This window comes from Phocoena phocoena, chromosome 3 (genome assembly GCF_963924675.1).
Source record: "Phocoena phocoena chromosome 3, mPhoPho1.1, whole genome shotgun sequence".
Taxonomy (NCBI): Eukaryota; Metazoa; Chordata; class Mammalia; order Artiodactyla; family Phocoenidae; genus Phocoena; species Phocoena phocoena.
In genome coordinates this window covers 30,380,013-30,397,824 of record NC_089221.1, presented here as the reverse complement: position 1 = coordinate 30,397,824, position 17,812 = coordinate 30,380,013, and the positions used below count along the sequence as shown (strand labels likewise).

At 39.8% G+C, this 17,812-nt stretch overlaps 1 pseudogene; it reads right to left on the bottom strand.

Moving 5' to 3' along the window:
* Positions 1-10,720: 10,720 nt before the first annotated feature.
* On the bottom strand, positions 10,721-12,365 carry LOC136121143 (zinc finger protein 410-like; annotated as a pseudogene).
* Between the last annotated feature and the right edge of the window lie 5,447 nt (positions 12,366-17,812).

Genomic DNA, 17,812 nt, shown 5'->3' with positions numbered 1-17,812 from the left:
TTTAATATGATGCCACAAAGGAGATGAAAAAAATGAAAACACTGGTTGCTCCTGGGGAGGAGAACTGGGGGAACAAAGGGTCAGGGGTTGGAGGGAGACTTATTTTGCCCACTATACCCTTCTGTATAACTTGAAATTTTAGATTACAAGTGCATAAAATCGAAAAATTAAGGGAACTTCCCTGGCAGTCCAGTGGTTAAGACTTCGCCTTCCAATGCAGGGGGTGCACGTACAATCCCTGGTCAGGGAGTTAAGATCCCATGTGCCTCATGGCCAAAAACCCAAAAACATAAAACAGAAGCAATATTGTAACAAATTCAATAAAGACTTTAAAAAATGGCCCACATCGAAGGAATCTTAAAAAAAAAATTAAGTATAGTTTGGGTCTGACGAAACCATCAATCTTCCCTAAAATTTAGGAGAACCTGAAGCCCTCATCCCCCTGAAAACAAGAACAGAAACAGAAGACAAAAACCCTCCACCCTCCCTTCCCCGAAAAAGACAAAAACCACAGATTGTTTAGCCCGATTACATTGTTTTCTCCAAGAATGTGCAGCAGCTTGAATAAAGATGCAGAAAAGGACCTTTTGGGCAAAGAAGGCAGTAAAGGTAGGAGGGAGTGGAGGAGTAGATTGCGAGGAAGTGGGGGGTCATTTCACTGGACGTCTCCAAGGGCTGGAGTTTATGCAGTGGTGCCAGAGGAAGTAATGAGGAAGAATAATTGCTGGTGATCAGGAGTTAGACACTTGAGGAAAAGATGTACTAGTCATGAAGGGGTCCAGGAACTGGCAGCTGAGATAGGCTAAAGTAAAAGGTAGCGTGATTTTGATATTTTAATACAAGTACTCTAAACGTTGGTCTTCTTTCATATTTCATTATGCTTGTAATATTCTGACTGATTGCAAAATGCATGGCATATTTCATAACATAGAGGGTAATGAGGAAAGAAATCTATATCATTTTTCCCTCAGGAGCTTTTCCAAAGAAATTTCTGATTTTTCTATAAATTTTATATGCAAAGGATGGCATGACATGTTGATCAATAGCCGGATATTTGCAGAACAGTTATGACAAAAGGGGATGAATAATGAAGAAGATAAAAGATAACCTTGACAGATAACTCAGTTAAGAGGGAAACTGGAAAGTGTTTAAAGATCCTGATTCATACCAATAGGCCATTCTATGGAATTACATCTAAAATAATAAACAATATTTATATAGATGATCCCCTTGAGTCAAAGAAAATTTTTTTTGGTGACTAGAGAACTATGGCATTTTGGAAAATAGATGAAGGATTTTATTAACATGAAATAATAGAACCCTCCTCAATAATACTGTAGCAAATATTGTGGGAGAAAATTAATTAATCAAAGTACTTATTCAGCAACTAGACAACAGGATGGGGCTGTTTGATCCCAGATCTTAAGGTACTTTCAGTTCATTTGGAGAGATGTGTAATAATGAGATATTCCTCACAGGGATGATGGAAAGAAAATGAGATAGCACTCATTGATGAATTTCAAGATAAAGAATAAAACTGGTATGGAAACTCAGAGAACGGTAAGCTCAGGGTAGATGAAATATGTAGTGAAGACTCAGTGGAAGTTATCATCAACTGGATTTGGAATTAGAAGACCTGGATTAGAATCTGGTGCTGTCATTTACTATCTTGAACAAGTTTACTTAATTTGCCCCTGCTTCTTAATTTGTAAAGTAAGAGTGATAATATTTACCTTGCCGTATTGTGAAGTACTTGTCCTGTTGTCCTCAGATCTATTTCTTGCTCTTTCTGTATCACAGTTGAGTGGAGGTGACAAGCGGCTGCATGTTCTGGGTGCTGTGGATTAAACTGCGTCCTGTCAAGTTGATATATTGAAGCATGTATTGAATATGACTGTATCTGGAGATAGGGTCTTCAGGAGGTAATTAAGGTTAAATGAGGTCATAAGAGTGGGGCCCTAATCCAATAGGACTGTGGCCTTATGAGAAGGGGAGAGAGCAATCTCTACCCACCTGCTCCCACTGGCCATGTGAAAACACAAAGAAGGCAGCATTCTACAAGCCAGGGAGAGAATCCTCACCAAAAAATGATCATGCTGGCACCTTGATTTGGGGCTTTCCAGCCTTAAGAACTGTGAGAAATACATGTCTGTTATTTAAGTCACCCAATCTATGGTATTTTGTTATGGCAGCCTGAGCTAAGACACCAGGTTCCCATGTCAGGAGCATCAGGCGAATGGCAGTTACAGGAGGAGACTGAAAAGTGGGATGAAGGGAAAAGCTAGAGTATTTCTCTATTTCTCTCTGCCTCAGCAGCATCTCCAGCCTCTTTTGACTCAGCTCCCTGCATTTAAGCAGACTGTGCTTCTAGCTTTTGCTGGGGAAGTATGGCCCTGGGTTCCAGTAATGCCACCTCCTCCTCCTTTTGTCTCTCAAGCCCAACAGCTCTCTGCTTTTACTCATCTCTGAGTTGCCTCAACTGTCTCCCATTTCCCTTTCACATTTTCCATCACCTGTATTATCAATTTCCTGTATTAAAGTCCCTCTGTCGTTAACATGTAACTATGTCTTCTATTCTCTGGTTGAATTTTGACTAAGACAAAGAGTAAATTTTAAAATGTAATATTGTGAAGTTGTATGTAATGTGCCATACAAGTAATAATTATACATGCATACAGATGTCATACGACGCATATCTGTTTTTGCTTGTCCTGCCCATTATGGCTGTGGAACCATATTTGTGATGTCTTTTTTGATCTAACTGATAATTCCAGAGAACCCAAAGAGGGCCCATCACAGGGCACAAGGTTGATCTAATCACAGTCCCTTTCTTAGTAATTGGAACTAAGAAACATAAAGGAACATTCTAGCTGGTGGTTGTCACTGGAGCTGTGAAGCCAAGCTATGAAGTCATGTCTGACGACCATGTTCCGATAAGTAGAAGAATCTAGTTAAGAGAGAGAGGACCAAGTGGTAGGTCACATGGCTCCTGGGAAGTAGAGAGTGTAGCCTTGGGTCCAGATAACTTTCCATTCCCCAGTTCCAGTTTTATACAGGCTTGGTACATTCCTACCACTATATTTTATGAGATTCTTTTATATGCTTTGTGTATCTGCATTGGGGTTAGCTTATTTGGATATCTGGGTTTTTGAGTCCTAACTAGGACATCCCTGTACACACACACACACACACACACACACACACACACACACACACACTTCTTCAGATGTTGAGTTGCCTTTAAAAGTACTCAGCTTGTGATAGGGCAAGGAGACAGTTATATGGAATTCTGTTTAGAATGAACAACAGGAGCAAAAGTTTGTAGATAAGAGAGATTAGACTCTAGAATACCTTGTTGACTGCTCTGCTTGTTTTCACTAACCGAGAATTTATCAAGATATCTTAAAGGTTTGGGTGAAATTGTTTTTAAGCTAACTTTAGTAGGAATTTTATCATCTTTATTCTATAGTTACCTAATAATGTTGGTGTTCCCCGATGCTTGCTTTAAAATAACGTAAGTATATCATTCAAAACAAAGAATCAATGATCATAACATTAAAATGTGTTAAAAGCTATATTTATAAACAGCATGTTTCCTCCATGCCCTGAAGGTCATGCCACCAGGTTTCTGCAAAATCAGATCAGGAAGAGAATACAGTAAAAAAGGGCTCTCTGGAAACTATCTTATTTGTCATTTCCTGAAGATAAATTTTTGAAACTCACTCAGACCACTTAATGGATCTTAATGACCAGACACAGCACAGTTTTCGTGTGTTGGTTTGTCTTGCTGTGAGGTATTTTGCAGTCATTCATTCCCTGCCCAGAAGCATCTTGCTACTGAGATGAACAACACTCCTGTGTTGATCACGGCTACATTCTAAAACAGGCTGAAATGTTTTTTGGTTTCAATGTAAAATATAACCAAGAAGTGACTTGGATGGAAACATGAAACATGCTGTCAGAGGAAAGTCTCAGTTACAAAGTTTTAAAAGACATTGGTCAACTTCACCAATATCTGGAAATTGTTTCTTTTAAAACAAAGAATATTTTCTGGACACAGTATTTGTGTGTACTATAGTGAGTTTTAGCTGATTACACAAATCCATTTGTTGTCAAAGGGCAACATATATTTTAATGAACTTTATGATTAGAGATAGTCATGTATTTTTTATTATCTTCAACTATATAATTTGAGCTGGCATTAAAGATCACATAGCCCATGGAAGAAAGCATAAGAGTTTCTCCCCACTCCAAGTATTAGATCATATTAATGATACCAATAATCATTTATATGTTATGTATATTCGGCTGCTATTGTAAAATGGTCAAATATTCAAAATAAGATATAGAGTGTTGTCTTTCATGTTATCAGAAAAATTCAGTAGGGTGAGAGAGGGTTAGATTAGGAGTTTGGGATTAGCAGATGCAAACTGGTATGTATAGAATGGATAAACAACAAAGTCTTACTGTGTAGCACAGGGAACTCTATTCAATATCCTGTGGTAAACCATAAAGGAAAAGAATATGAAAAAGAATGTGTAGGGCTTCCCTGGTGGCGCAGTGGTTGAGAGTCCGCCTGCTGATGCAGGGGACGCGGGTTCGTGCCCCGGTCTGGGAAGATCCCACATGCCACGGAGCGGCTGGGCCTGTGAGCCATGGCTGCTGAGCCTGCACGTCCGGAGCCTGTGCTCCGCAAAGGGAGAGGCCACAACAGTGAGAGGCCCGCATACCACAAAAAAAAAAAAAAAAAAAGAAAGAAAGAATGTGTATATATATATATGTATAACTGAGTCACTTTGCTGTAAAGCAGTAATTAACACAACATTGTAATTCAACTATACTTCAATTTAAAAATAAATTTAAAAAAAGAAATAAAAGAAACAATCAGTAGTTATTATTAGAAACAAGACTCATTCTAGGTTTCTAAACCTGTTTCATTGTCTCTTACAGAATCATACTTCTATGAAAAGGTCATAGGGAAACTTTTCTGAAACCTAATTTTGATGAATTAATTTATTAATAATTTAGCTTTCTATTGAATGCTTCAATAATATAACATAAAATTAGTATCAGAAAACATTTCTTTTTTTAATAATTAAAAATATTAATTTTATTTATTTATTTATTTATTTTTGGCTGCATTGGGTCTTGGTTGCGGCATGCAGGATCTTTGTTGAGGCATGCTGGATCTTTCGTTGTGGCGCTCAGGCTTCTCTCTAGTTGTGGCATGTAGGTTTCCAGGGCACGTGGGCTCTGTAGTTTGCAGCATGTGGGCTCTCTTGTTGAGGCGTGCGAGCTCAGTAGTTGTGGTGCATGGGCTTAGCTGCCTTGTGGCATGTGGGATCTTAGTTCCCTGACCAGGGATCGAGCCCACGTCCCCTGTATTGGAAGGTCAATTGTTTACCACTGGACCACCAGGAAAGTCTCGGTACCAGAAAATACTTCTTTAAAAGGCAGGTGTTACTAGAGAATGGACTTGAGGATATGGGGAGGGGGAAGGGTAAGCTGTGACAAAGCGAGAGAGAAGCATGGACATATATACACTACCAAACGTAAGGTAGATAGCTAGTGGGAAGCAGCCGCATAGCACAGGGAGATCAGCTCGGTGCTTTGTGACCGCCTGGAGGGGTGGGATGGGGAGGGAGGGAGGGAGGGAGACGCAAGAGGGAAGAGATATGGGAAGATGTGTATATGTATAACTGATTCACTTTGTTGTAGAGTGGAAGCTAACACACCATTGTAGAGCAATTATACTCCAATAAAGATGTAAAAAAAAATAAATAAAAATAAAAGGCAGGTGTCTTACTCAGCCATAAAAAGGAACGAAATTCAATTATTTGTAGTGAGGTAGAAATTCAGTTATTTCTAGAGTCTGTCATACAGAGTGAAGTAAGTTCAAAAGAGAAAAACAAATACCATATGCTAACGCATATATATGGAATCTAGAAAAATGGTACTGATGGACCTAGTGGCAAGGCAGGGATAAAGACACAGACATAGAGAACGGACTTGAGGACACAGGGAGGGGGAAGGGTAAGCTGGGATGAAGTGAGAGAGTAGCATTGACATATATATACTACCAAATGTAAAATAGATAGCGAGTGGGAAGCTGCTGCGTAGCACAGGGAGATCAGCTCGGTGCTTTGAGACAACCTAGAATGGTAGGATAGGGAGTGTGGAAGGGAGGCTCAAGAGGGAGGTGATATGGGGATATATGTATACACATAGTAGATTCACTTTGTTGTACAGCAGAAACTAACACAACATTGTAAAGCAATTATATTCCAATAAAGATGTATTAAAAAATAAAAAAATAAAAGGCAGGTAGGTGTCTTATGCATTTTAAAATTAAATGTTTTAAAATAAGAAAATTTTGTTTAAAAATTGGTCCTACTGGACCCTTTAACCATAACAGGTGCTGTACTAATATTTACTGTTTTGCATTTCATTGCTGTCAAGATCTGTCTTTTAAGTTCTGCCACTTTTCTTTTTTACACATCTGATATCGCTTCTGACATCACCATGAGATGAACCTGCTCCATAAGCCCAGTGGTCCCAGAAGGTAGATGAGAGACATATGGAGCAGAGCTGCCTCATTTGAGCTGCCCAACCACAAGCCCAGCCAAGATCAGCCAACCACAAGCTCATGAGCTATATAAATACCTCTTGATGTAAGGCTAATGAAGATTTGTGGTCATGTTAAGCATTGTTGTTGTAGTCAGAGTTAACTGGTATGACAGTAATGGTCATACTCAGTAGTTCCAGTAACATTTTGGTTCCCTCTTTTGTAATTGTGACAAATGTAATAGCTTCCCTAGTGGATCAGTTTATGGTGTTCTGGGAATCATTCTGGAAGCTCAGTATAGAGTTTGCTGCTTCAGTACTTCAAACAATTTTTATCTAATTCCCTTTCTGCTTGAAATAACTATACAACCTCACATCCATTAGCGTGGCTACTATAGAAAAACAAAACAGAAATAACAAGTGTTGGTAAGGATATGGAGATACTATAACATTTTCACACTGTTTTGGGGAATGTAAAATGGTACAGCTGCTATGGAAAACAGTATGGTAGGTCCTCAAGTAATTAAAAATGGAATTATCATGTTATCCAGCAATTCCACTTCTGCGTATGTACCCAAAAGAATTGAAAGCAGGGACTCGAAGAGAGACTTGTATACCCATATTTATAGCATTATGCACAATAACCAAGGGGTGGAAGCAATCTAAGTGTCCATCAACAGACGAATGGATAAACAAACTGTGGTATATACAGACACTGGAATATTATTCAGACTTAAAAAGGAAGGAAATTCTGACACATGCTACAACATGGATGAACCTCGAGGATATTACAGTGAGTGAAATACTACATGATTCAATTTATGCGAGGTACCTAAGGTAATCAAATTCAAAGAGATAAAAAATAGAATGGTGATTCCCAGGAACTGGAAAGAGGAGTTTGGGGTATTATTGCTTAATGGGTACAGAGTTTCAGTTTTGCAAAATGAAAAGAGTTCTGGAGATGGATGGTGATGGTGGTTATACGACAATGTAAATGTACTTAATACCACTGAACTGTACACTTAAAAATGGTTAAAGACATAGAAAACAAACTATGGTTACCAAAGAGGAAAGGGGTAGGGAGGGATCAGTTAGGAGCTTGGGATGAATAGATACACATTACTTTATATAAAATAGTTAAACAACAAGGTCCTACTACATAGCACAGAGAGCTATATTCACTATCTTGTAATAACCTATGATGGAAAAGAATCTGAAAAAGAATATATATTTATACATACATATATATATGACTGAATCACTTTGTTATACACCAGAAACTAACACAATGTCGTAAATCAACTCTACTTATATTTTTAAATTTTATTTATTTATTTATTTATTTTTGGCTGTGTTGGGTCTTCGCTGCCGCGCACAGGCTTTTCTCTAGTTGTGGTGAGCGGGGGTCACTCCTCGTTCTGGTGTGCGGACCTCTCACTGCGCTGGCCTCTTTTGTTGTGGAGCACAGGCTCCAGACATGCGCGCTTCAGTAGTTGTGGCTCATGGGCTCTAGAGTGCAGGCTCGGTAGTTGAGGCACACAGGCTCAGTTCCTCCATGACATGTGGGATCTTCCCTTACCAGGGCTTGAACCCGTGTCCCTTGCATTGGCAGGTGGATTGCTAACCACTGCACCACCAGGGAAGTCCCAACTCTACTTAATTTTTTAAAAAAATGGTTAAGACGGTAAATTTTATGTTGTATGTCTCTTACCACAAGTAAAAATAATTTTAAAATGAAAAAAATAACTAGAGAGATTTACTTGTCTGTACTAAAACCTGAATGATTCACCAGATGAGAGCAGAGACCTCTGGGAAGGACCATACCAATCATTCACAATAATTCCCAAACTGGACTCTGCATTGGATGTCATTCATGACATTCCACATGCCCCCACCCAGTAGAGGGAGTCTAATTAAGGTTGAGGAGGAGACCCTCTTTTTGATCATGAAGGGGTGTTTCTTCCTAATCTGAGTGAAGAATAGAAAGTAGAGAATTCAGTCTTATAGTGTCTCATATCTGCAGAGTTGTTTTCCTTATTAGGATCCCCTTTGGTGGCTGATACAGACGGGTTATCCCACCTAGTAGCTCACTGGGATGACTGTCCACTCAGATGAGGACATTATAAGTACCACATAATGAGACCCGGCAACTCATGGAGCCTTCCTGGTGGGGCTCCGTGTTCCATGTGAGGCCACGCATACCTGCCTCGACTCTTCTGAGGAGAAGAGCAATGCCACCTCTTCAGTTTTCCTCCAAATCACTGAGATGTGGGATTTGAGTTGCAGAGATGCATTATGAAGCCTGATAATGGACCAGGCTTCAGTCCCAGTGATTCCCAGGGAGAAAAATCAGGAAGTCCTAGTATGATAAATGGAGATGGGCATGTGGCAGGTTGTGGGAGCAAAGAACAAATTCAGGAAAAGCAAAGTGAAAGGGTGGAAGACAGTTGCTAGAAGAGGAAGCATGGGACCTAGCTTTCAATTTTACTGAGTGCTAGTGCTGGCTACACAATGTGTGATGAGTCAGCCTGGGTTAAAGGCACAGTTGGAGATAAACCTTAGATTACCTTGATTTTTGTACAAGAAAATTATCTTACTAAAATTGGTAAATATTTTGGCCCTGAACCTTACTCCTTTAACCTTCTGCATTAAAACTGAACACATTAAAAGGAAAAAGTCACTGCAGGTGAAGGTTGGCTTGAGGAGTTACTCTGGGCTCTGCCTCCCACTCTCCCTATCAAACTTTGTTCTCCCTGGCTCCTGTTTTGTGATTCCACACCCACATTATCCTTGCATCACCCAGAGGACTGACCACTCTGGCCCTAACCTTGAGGAACTCAATTTAGTTGAGGAGACAGCCATATAAACAGATTCAAATAGTAGATAGCAAGTGCTGAAACAGGGACATAACTCAAGTGCTATGGAAACGGAAGACAAAGCAGCTAATTCTACCTGGGGCTATTGGAGATGCAAGAACACAAAGGCTCTGAAAGATGAAGAGGGGATATCCAAGCCAAGAGGTTAGGCAAGGACATTTCAGGAAGAAGGACCACAGGTCTTCTCTATCTAGTTGTGATTCTTGGGATCTTCATTTTTAGGCAAGTAAACAGTCTGGGCTGGTTGTGAACTTGGAGACTCCCCATGTGTTCCTTGACAGCTATTGGGGAAAGAGAGTCCATTTGGAAAGTTAGTGTTTTGGAAAAAATTTTTTTAAAAAGTTAACTCCTCTTTGAGAAACCATCTCTGATATGTAACTTCTAAAAAGGTAGGCATTTGCTTCTTGTGAGTTGAGAACTTTAATGGATGAGGTACATAATCTGAAAGTAATAGCCACAGGAAATATTAGGATCAAATCGCAAGTACAAAGTCAACTTGATGTATATATTGCTTTTCCTTTTTTTGGACTGGCTGTTTTTTTTGTTTTGTTTTGTTTTTTAAAGGAAAAACAATTGAACCTCTGAATCATGTGATTTTTAACTTTAAAAAAAAAACCAAAAAGCAAAATCAAACAACCTCTAAACATGCTACTGTATGTTCCATAAACAAAGAAAGCAAAGTGGCCAAGTAGAGGTGTATAGGACGAGATAGTACCTCAGCCTGGAGCAAGCAGGAATTCAAGTAATTAATGTTTTTGCAGACCAGTGACAGACAGTCTCTTACTCAGGTTGCTAAAGGGAGAATGTCACAACAGAACTGACATCACTCCTTTCTACAAAGCAACAAGGCATCTTGAAAGCTCAACTTCTTGGTGAAGTTTTATGGTTGGTGGCAGGATTTAGTTCACGCATGTGAAAAGACAGCTCAGTCTGCGATGAAAACTCTTCAAAGGAAAACCTCCCCTCAACAGTCTTACTGAGAAACTTCAGCCAACACATAATCAAATTCACTTTTGGGATAAGTCTATCCCAAAATTTTGCAGTGGGAAGAGAGGTAGGTACAGTTACCCAGCCCACATTCACTGCTTCTTCCTTGACTGAATTAGATGGTAGTCGAAGAGAAGCTCTCCTACATTCATCTTCTAGGCCAGGAAAGATGAACAGAGGCAAAAGTGGGGTCTTGTCCTTCACAGATTAATTTTGGTTCTGGCAGACTGTGAGCCATAAGCGTCCTGTTCCCACTACATGCACTCTGGGATCAGAGAAATTAGCGCCCATGCTCATGTCTGTCTGTCAGTTAGATCTCCTTGGTTTAGTGACTCCTGTGGATCTATGGCAGTTGAGACAGAAACCTCACATGGGTGCCTCCATGACGGCATGGTCACCAAATGATGTGTCACATCAGGCACTGAAGACAGAGGACATGGGGATCCTTCAGTGAGCACCTCATCATCAACTCCTAGGATAGAATCAGTATTTGGTAGTTCTAAGGACTCTCCACCAAGGCTGGGCTGAGAATTCATAGACACCAGGTTTTTACTGGTTACTGAAGGCTCTTCAAGCAAACTGCTGCCCATTAGTGGCTTATCAGTTTGTTCCTGCTCGACTCCCAGCTGCTCCCATCTGCAAGTGATGCTTTCTCACATGCACATTCCTGCTTGCACTCTGAGAGAAGGTCTTCCCACGGACTTGACACTGATGTGGCTTCTCTCCTGACTGAAACACCAAATGTTTTGGAAGACAAGAATACTCACCAAAGGAACTGCCGCATCCTTCGGCTTCACAAAGGAAAGGTTTCTCTCCTGTGTGGACGCGCAGGTGGTTCTTCAGGTTTCCAGCTGTAGTGAACTGCTTACCAGTTAGACTCAGGACACATAAAGGGCTTCTCCCCATTGTGGGTCCTCATGTGCACCTTCAGCCTCTGCAGTACATAGAAGCTTTTCCCACAACCTGCTGCAGGGCAGATAAAGGAGCGTCATTTCGATAATTTTTTTTTTTTTGGTTTTTTTTTTTTTTGCGGTACGCGGGCCTCTCACTGTTGTGGCCTCTCCCGTCGCGGAGCACAGGCTCCGGACGCGCAGGCTCAGCGGCCATGGCTCGTGGGCCCAGCCGCTCCGCGGCATGTGGGATCTTCCCGGACCGGGGCACGAACCCGTGTCCTCTGCATCGGCAGGCGGACTCTCAACCACTGCGCCACCAGGGAAGCCCTCAATCAGTTTTGAGGTGGTACTTAAAGTGAGCTGGCCACACAGATGTCTGGTCACAGCCTTCAACTGTACACTTAGCTTCTTCTCCATTTGAGGAAGGGGCCCAGAATCTTCGGGTTGCCCATCATCAGAAGCAAGGAGGACATTTCTCCATTGCTGCTGGTTTGCACATTCTTTGCCAGTCGTGCACGAGTAGCAGCAATCAAACTGTCATGGGCCAACTTCTGAACCCGGAGGATCCATGGAATGCTACTGTCTGTGCTCTCACTGGAGAAGAAATCATTCCCTGAATCCTTTGCCTCACCTTGTACAAACACTAAGTGTTCAGCTGAAGAGCCCAGACTCTTGTTAGGTTAAGAAGAATAAAAGAAGTGCTATCACTTGGCTGTAGATCTTGCAACAAGCTCTGGAGTGGACAAAGACTCCAGAGGCTTCTGTACAATCTGAGCCCTCGTCTCTTCTCTGTCTGGACCCACATTCACCTGAAGGCTTCTCAACACAGCTCAGGAAGGAACCTCCTTGGAGGAGTTAGTATATTTAGAGTATTATCTGGAAACATTAGCCGACTTCATTCTGAGGCCTCGGTCACTGGAAGGAGGGACAAGCAAGTAATGTCTTTAGCTTCTGATTCTACTGGTCCCTGTCCCAGTGGGCTGGACGTATTCTGCACAAACTGTACCAGGAGCTCTGGTTTGAATTCTAACTCATCTGATAACATTGATTCAGCTTCCAAATCCTGTAGCTGTTCAGGGGACAGGTTAAAATGTTAATTCAGAGTCAATGAAACCTTCCTGTTATGCTCGTATTCCTCTAGGAAGTGCTATGCTTTTCCTGTAAGATGCTGTGCTGGGTGGGTAATCAATTTAGCCTTTCTGTCCCGGGCAGCCGTCCGTCCATCAGTCGGTCTATTGCTTTTTTTAAAACATGGTTCCAATAAAATTTTATTTATAAAATCAGGCAAGGGGCCTACCAGCCTAGTTTGCCAATTCTTAGTCTTAGGGAGCCCTGCACTATCTTTTTGGGTTTTTTTTACATCTTTATTGGAGTATAATTGCTTTATATTGTTGTGTTAGTTTCTGCTGTATAACAAAGTGAATCAGCTATATGTACACGTGTATCTCCAATCCCCTCCCTCTTGCGTCTCCCTCCCACCCTCCCTATCCCACCCCTCTAAGTGGTCACAAAGCGCCGAGCTGATCTCCCTGTGCTACGGAGCTGCTTCCCAATAGCTATCTATTTTACATTTGGTAGTGTATATATGTCCATGCCACTCTCCCACTTCGTCCCAGCTAACCCCTCCCCCTCCATGTCTCCTCAAGTCCATTCTCTATGGCTGCGTCTTTATTCCTGTCCTGTCCCTAGATTCATCAGAACCTTTTTTTTAGATTCCATATATATGTCTTAGCATACGTTATTTATTTTTCGCTTTCTAACTTACTTCACTTTGTATGACAGACTCTAGGTCCATCCACCTCACTACAAATAACTCAATTTCGTTTCTTTTTAAGGCTGAGTAATATTCCATTGTATATATGTGCCACATCTTCTTTATCCATTCATCTGTCAATGGACACTTAGGTTGCTTCCATGTCCTGGCTACTGTAAATAGTGATGCAATGAATATTGTGGTACATGATTCTTTTTGAATTATGGTTGTCTCAGGGTATATGCCCAATAGTGGGATTGCTGGGTCATATAGTAGTTCTATTTTTAGTTTTTTAAGGAACCTCCATACAGTTCTCCATAGTGGCTGTATCAATTTACATTCCCACCAACAGTGCAAGAGGGTTCCCTTTTCTCCAAACCCTCTCCAGCATTTATTGTTTATAAATTTTTTGATGATGGCCATTCTGACCAGTGTGAGGTGATACCTCATTGTAGTTTTGACATGCATTTCTCTAATGATTAGTGTTGTTGAGCATTCTTTCATGTGTTTGTTGGCAGTCTGTATATCTTCTTTGGAGAAATGTCTATTTAGGTCTTCTGCCCATTTTTGGATTGGGTTGTTTGATTTTTTGGTTGAGCTACATGAGTTGCTTGTAAATTTTGGAGATTAATCCTTTGTCAGTTGCTTCGTTTACAAATATTTTCTCCCATTCTGAGGGTTATCTTTTCGTCTTGCTTACAGTTTACTTTGCTGTGCAAAAGCTTTTAAATTTCATTAGAGGGCTTCCCTGGTGGCACAGTGGTTGAGAGTCTGCCTGCCGATGCAGGGCACACGGGTTCATGCCCCGGTCCAGGAAGATCCCACATGCCATGGAGCAGCTGGACCCGTGAGCCATGGCCGCTGAGCCTGCGCATCCGGAGCCTGTGCTCCACAATGGGAGAGGCCACAACAGTGAGAGGCCCACGTACCACCAAAAAAAAAAAAAAATTCATTAGGTAACATTTGTTTATTTTTGTTTTTATTTACATTTCTCTAGGAGGTGGGTCAAAAAAATCTTGCTGTGATTTATATCATAGAGTGTTCTGCTTATGTTTTCCTCTAAGAGTTTGATAGTGTCTGGCCTTACATTTAGGTCTTTAGTCCATTTTGAGTTTATTTTTGTGTGTGGTGTTACAGAGATTTCTAATTTCATTCTTTTACATGTAGCTGTCCAGTTTTCACACCACCACTTATTGAAGAGGCTGTCTTTTCTCCATTGTATAGTCTTGCCTCCTTTATCAAAGATAAGGTGACCATATGTGTGTGGGTCTATCTCTGGGCTTTCTATCCTGTTCCATTGATCTATCTTTCTGTTTTTGTGCCAGTACCATACTGTCTTGATTACTGTAGCTTTGTAGTATAGTCTGAAGTCTGGGAGCCTGATTCCTCCAGCTCTGTTTTTCTTTCTCAAGATTGCTTTGACTATTCCGTGTCTTTTGTGTTTCCATACAAATTGTGAAAGTTTTTGTTCTAGTTCTGTGAAAAATGCCATTGGTAGTGTGATAGGGATTGTGCTGAATCTGTAGATTGCTTTGGGCAGTATAGTCATTTTCACAATGTAGATTCTTCCAATCTAAGAACATGGTATATCTCTCCATCTGTTTTTATCATCTTTAATTTCTTTCGTCAGTGTCTTACAGTCTTCTGCATACAGGTCTTTTGTCTCCTTAGGTATGTTTATTCCTAGGTATTTTATACTTTTTGTTGCAATGGTAAATGGGAGTGTTTCCTTAATTTCTCTTTCAGATTTTTCATCATTTGTGTATAGGAATGCAAGAGATTTCTGTGCATTAAAATTGTATCCTGCTACTTTACCAAATTCATTGATTAGCTCTAGTAGTTTTCTGGTAGCATCTTTAGGATTCTATAGATTTAGTATCATGTCATCTGCAAACAGTGACAGCTTTACTTCTTCTTTTCTGATTTGTATTCCTTTTATTTCTTTTTCTTCTCTGATTGCTATGGCTAAAACTTCCAAAACTATGTTGAATAATAGTGGTGAGAGTGGACAAGCTTGTCTTGTTCCTGATCTTAGAGGAAATGGTTTCAGTTTTTCACCATTGAGAACGATGTTTGCTGTGGGTTTGTCATATATAGCCTTTATTATGTTGAGGTAAGTTCCCTCTATGCCTACTTTCTGGAGGGTTTTTATCATAAATGGGTGTCGAATTTTGTCAAAAGCTTTTTCTGCATCTACTGAGATGATCATATGGTTTTTCTCCTTCAATTTGTTAATATGGTTTATCACATTGATTGATTTGCATATATTGAGGAATCCTTGCATTCCTGGGATAAACGGCACTTGATCATGGTGTGTGATCCTTTTAATGTGCTGTTGGATTCTGTTTGCTAGTATTTTGTTGAGGATTTTTGCATCTATGATCATCAGTGATATTGGCCTGTAGTTTTCTTTTTTTGTGACATCTTTGTCTGGTTTTGGTATCAGGGTGATGGTAGCCTCATAGAATGAGTTTGGGAGTGTTCCTCCCTCTGCTATGTTTTGGAAGAGTTTGAGTAGGGTAGGTGTTAGCTCTTCTCTAAATGTTTTTTAGAGAAGAATTCGCCTATGAAGCCATCTGGTCCTGGGCTTTTGTTTGTTGGAAGATTTTTAATCACAGTTTCAATTTCAGTGCTTATGATTGGTCTGTTTATATTTTCTATTTCTTCCTGGTTGAGTCACGGAATGTTGTGCTTTTCCAAGAATTTGTCCATTTCTTCCAGGTTGTCCATTTTATTGGCATATAGTTGCTTGTAATAATCTCTCATGATCCTTTGTATTTCTGCAGTGTCAGTTGTTACTTCTCCTTTTTCATTTCAAATTCTGTTGATTTGAGTCTTCTCCCTTTCTTTCTTGATGAGTCTGGCTAGTGCTTTATCAACGTTCTTTATCTTCTGAAAGAACCAGCCTTTAGTTTTATTGATCTTAGCTATTGTTTCCTTCATTTCTTTTTCATTTATTTCTGATCTGATCTTTATGATTTCTTTCCTTCTGCTAACTTTGGGGTTTTATTGTTATTCTTTGCCTAATTGCTTTAGGTGTAAGGTTCGGTTGTTTATTTGAGATTTTCCTTCTTTCTTTAGGTAAGATTGTATTGTTATAAACTTCCTTCTTAGAACTGCTTTTGCTGCATCCCATAGGTTTTGGGTTGTTGTGTTTTCATCATCATTTGTTTCTAGGTATTTTTTGATTTCTTCTTTTATTTCTTCAGTGATTTATTGGTTATTTAGTAACGTATTGTTTAGCCTCCATGTGTTTGTATTTTTTACAGCTTTTTTCCCTGTAATTGATATCTAGTCTTATAGTGTTGTGGTCAGAAAAGATAATTAATACTTGATTTCAATTTTCTTAAATATACCAAGGCCTGATTTGTGACCCAAGGTATGATCTATCCTGGAGAATGTTCCATGAGCACTTGAGAAGAAAGTGTATTTGGTTGTTTTTGGATGGAATGTCCTATAAATATCAATTCAGTCCATCTTGTTTAATGTGTCATTTAAAGCTTGTGTTTCCTTATTTATTTTCATTTTGGATGATCTGTCCATTGGTGAAAGTGGAGTATTAAAGTCCCCTACTATGATTGTGTTACTGTCAATTTCCCATTTTAGCTAACAGCCATAAGGCAAATGACTGTTCGCATTTGCCTTAGGTATTGAGGTGCTCCTATGTTGGGTGTATATATATTTACCATTGTTATATCTTCTTCTTGGATTGATCCCTTGATCATTATGTAGTGTCCTTCTTTGTCTCTTGTAATAGTCTTTATTTTAAAGTGTATTTATCTGATATGAGAACTGCTACTCCAGCTTTCTTTTGTTTTCCATTTGCTGGAATATCTTTTTCCATTCCCTCACTTTCAGTCTGTGTGTGTCCCTAGGTCTGAAGTGGGTCTTTTGTAGACAGCATATATACAGATCTTGTTTTTGTATCCATTCACCCAGACTGTGTCTTTTGGTTGGAGTATTTAATCCATTTACATTTAAAGTAATTGTTGATATGTCTGTTCCTATTACCATTTTCTTAATTGTTTTGGGTTTATTTTTGTAGGCCTTTTCCTTCTCTTGTGTTTCCTGCCTAGAGAAGTTCCATTAGCATTTGTGTTAAAGCTGGTTTGGTGTTGCTGAATTCTCTTAATTTTTGCTTGTTTGTAAAGGTTTTAATTTCTCTGTCGAATTTAAATGAGATTCTTGTTGGGCAGAGTAATCTTGGTTGTAGGTTTTTCCCTTTCATCACTTTAAACATGTCCTGCCACTCCCTTCTGGCTTGCAGAGTTTCTGCTGAAAGGTCAGCTGTTAACCTTATGGCGATTCCCTTTTATGTTTTTTGTTGCTTTTCCCTTGCTGCTTTTAATGTTTTTTCTCTGTATTTAATTTTTGATAGTTTGATTAATATGTGTCTTGGCATGTTTCTTCTTGGGTTTATCCTGTATGGGACTCTCTGCGCTTGCTGGACTTGATTATTTCCTTTCCCATGTTAGGGAAGTTTTCAACTATAATCTCTTCAAATATTTTCTCAGACCCTTTCTTTTTCTCTTCTTCTTCTGGGACCCCTGTAATTCAAATGTTGGTGCATTTACTGTTGTCCCAGAGGTCTCTGAGACTGTCCTCAATTCTTTTCATTCCTTTTTCTTTATTCTGCTCTGAGGTAGTTATTTCCACTATTTTATCTTCCAGGTCACTTATCCGTTCTTCTGCCTCAGTTGTTCTGCTATTGATTCCTTCTAGAGAATTGTAAATTTCAT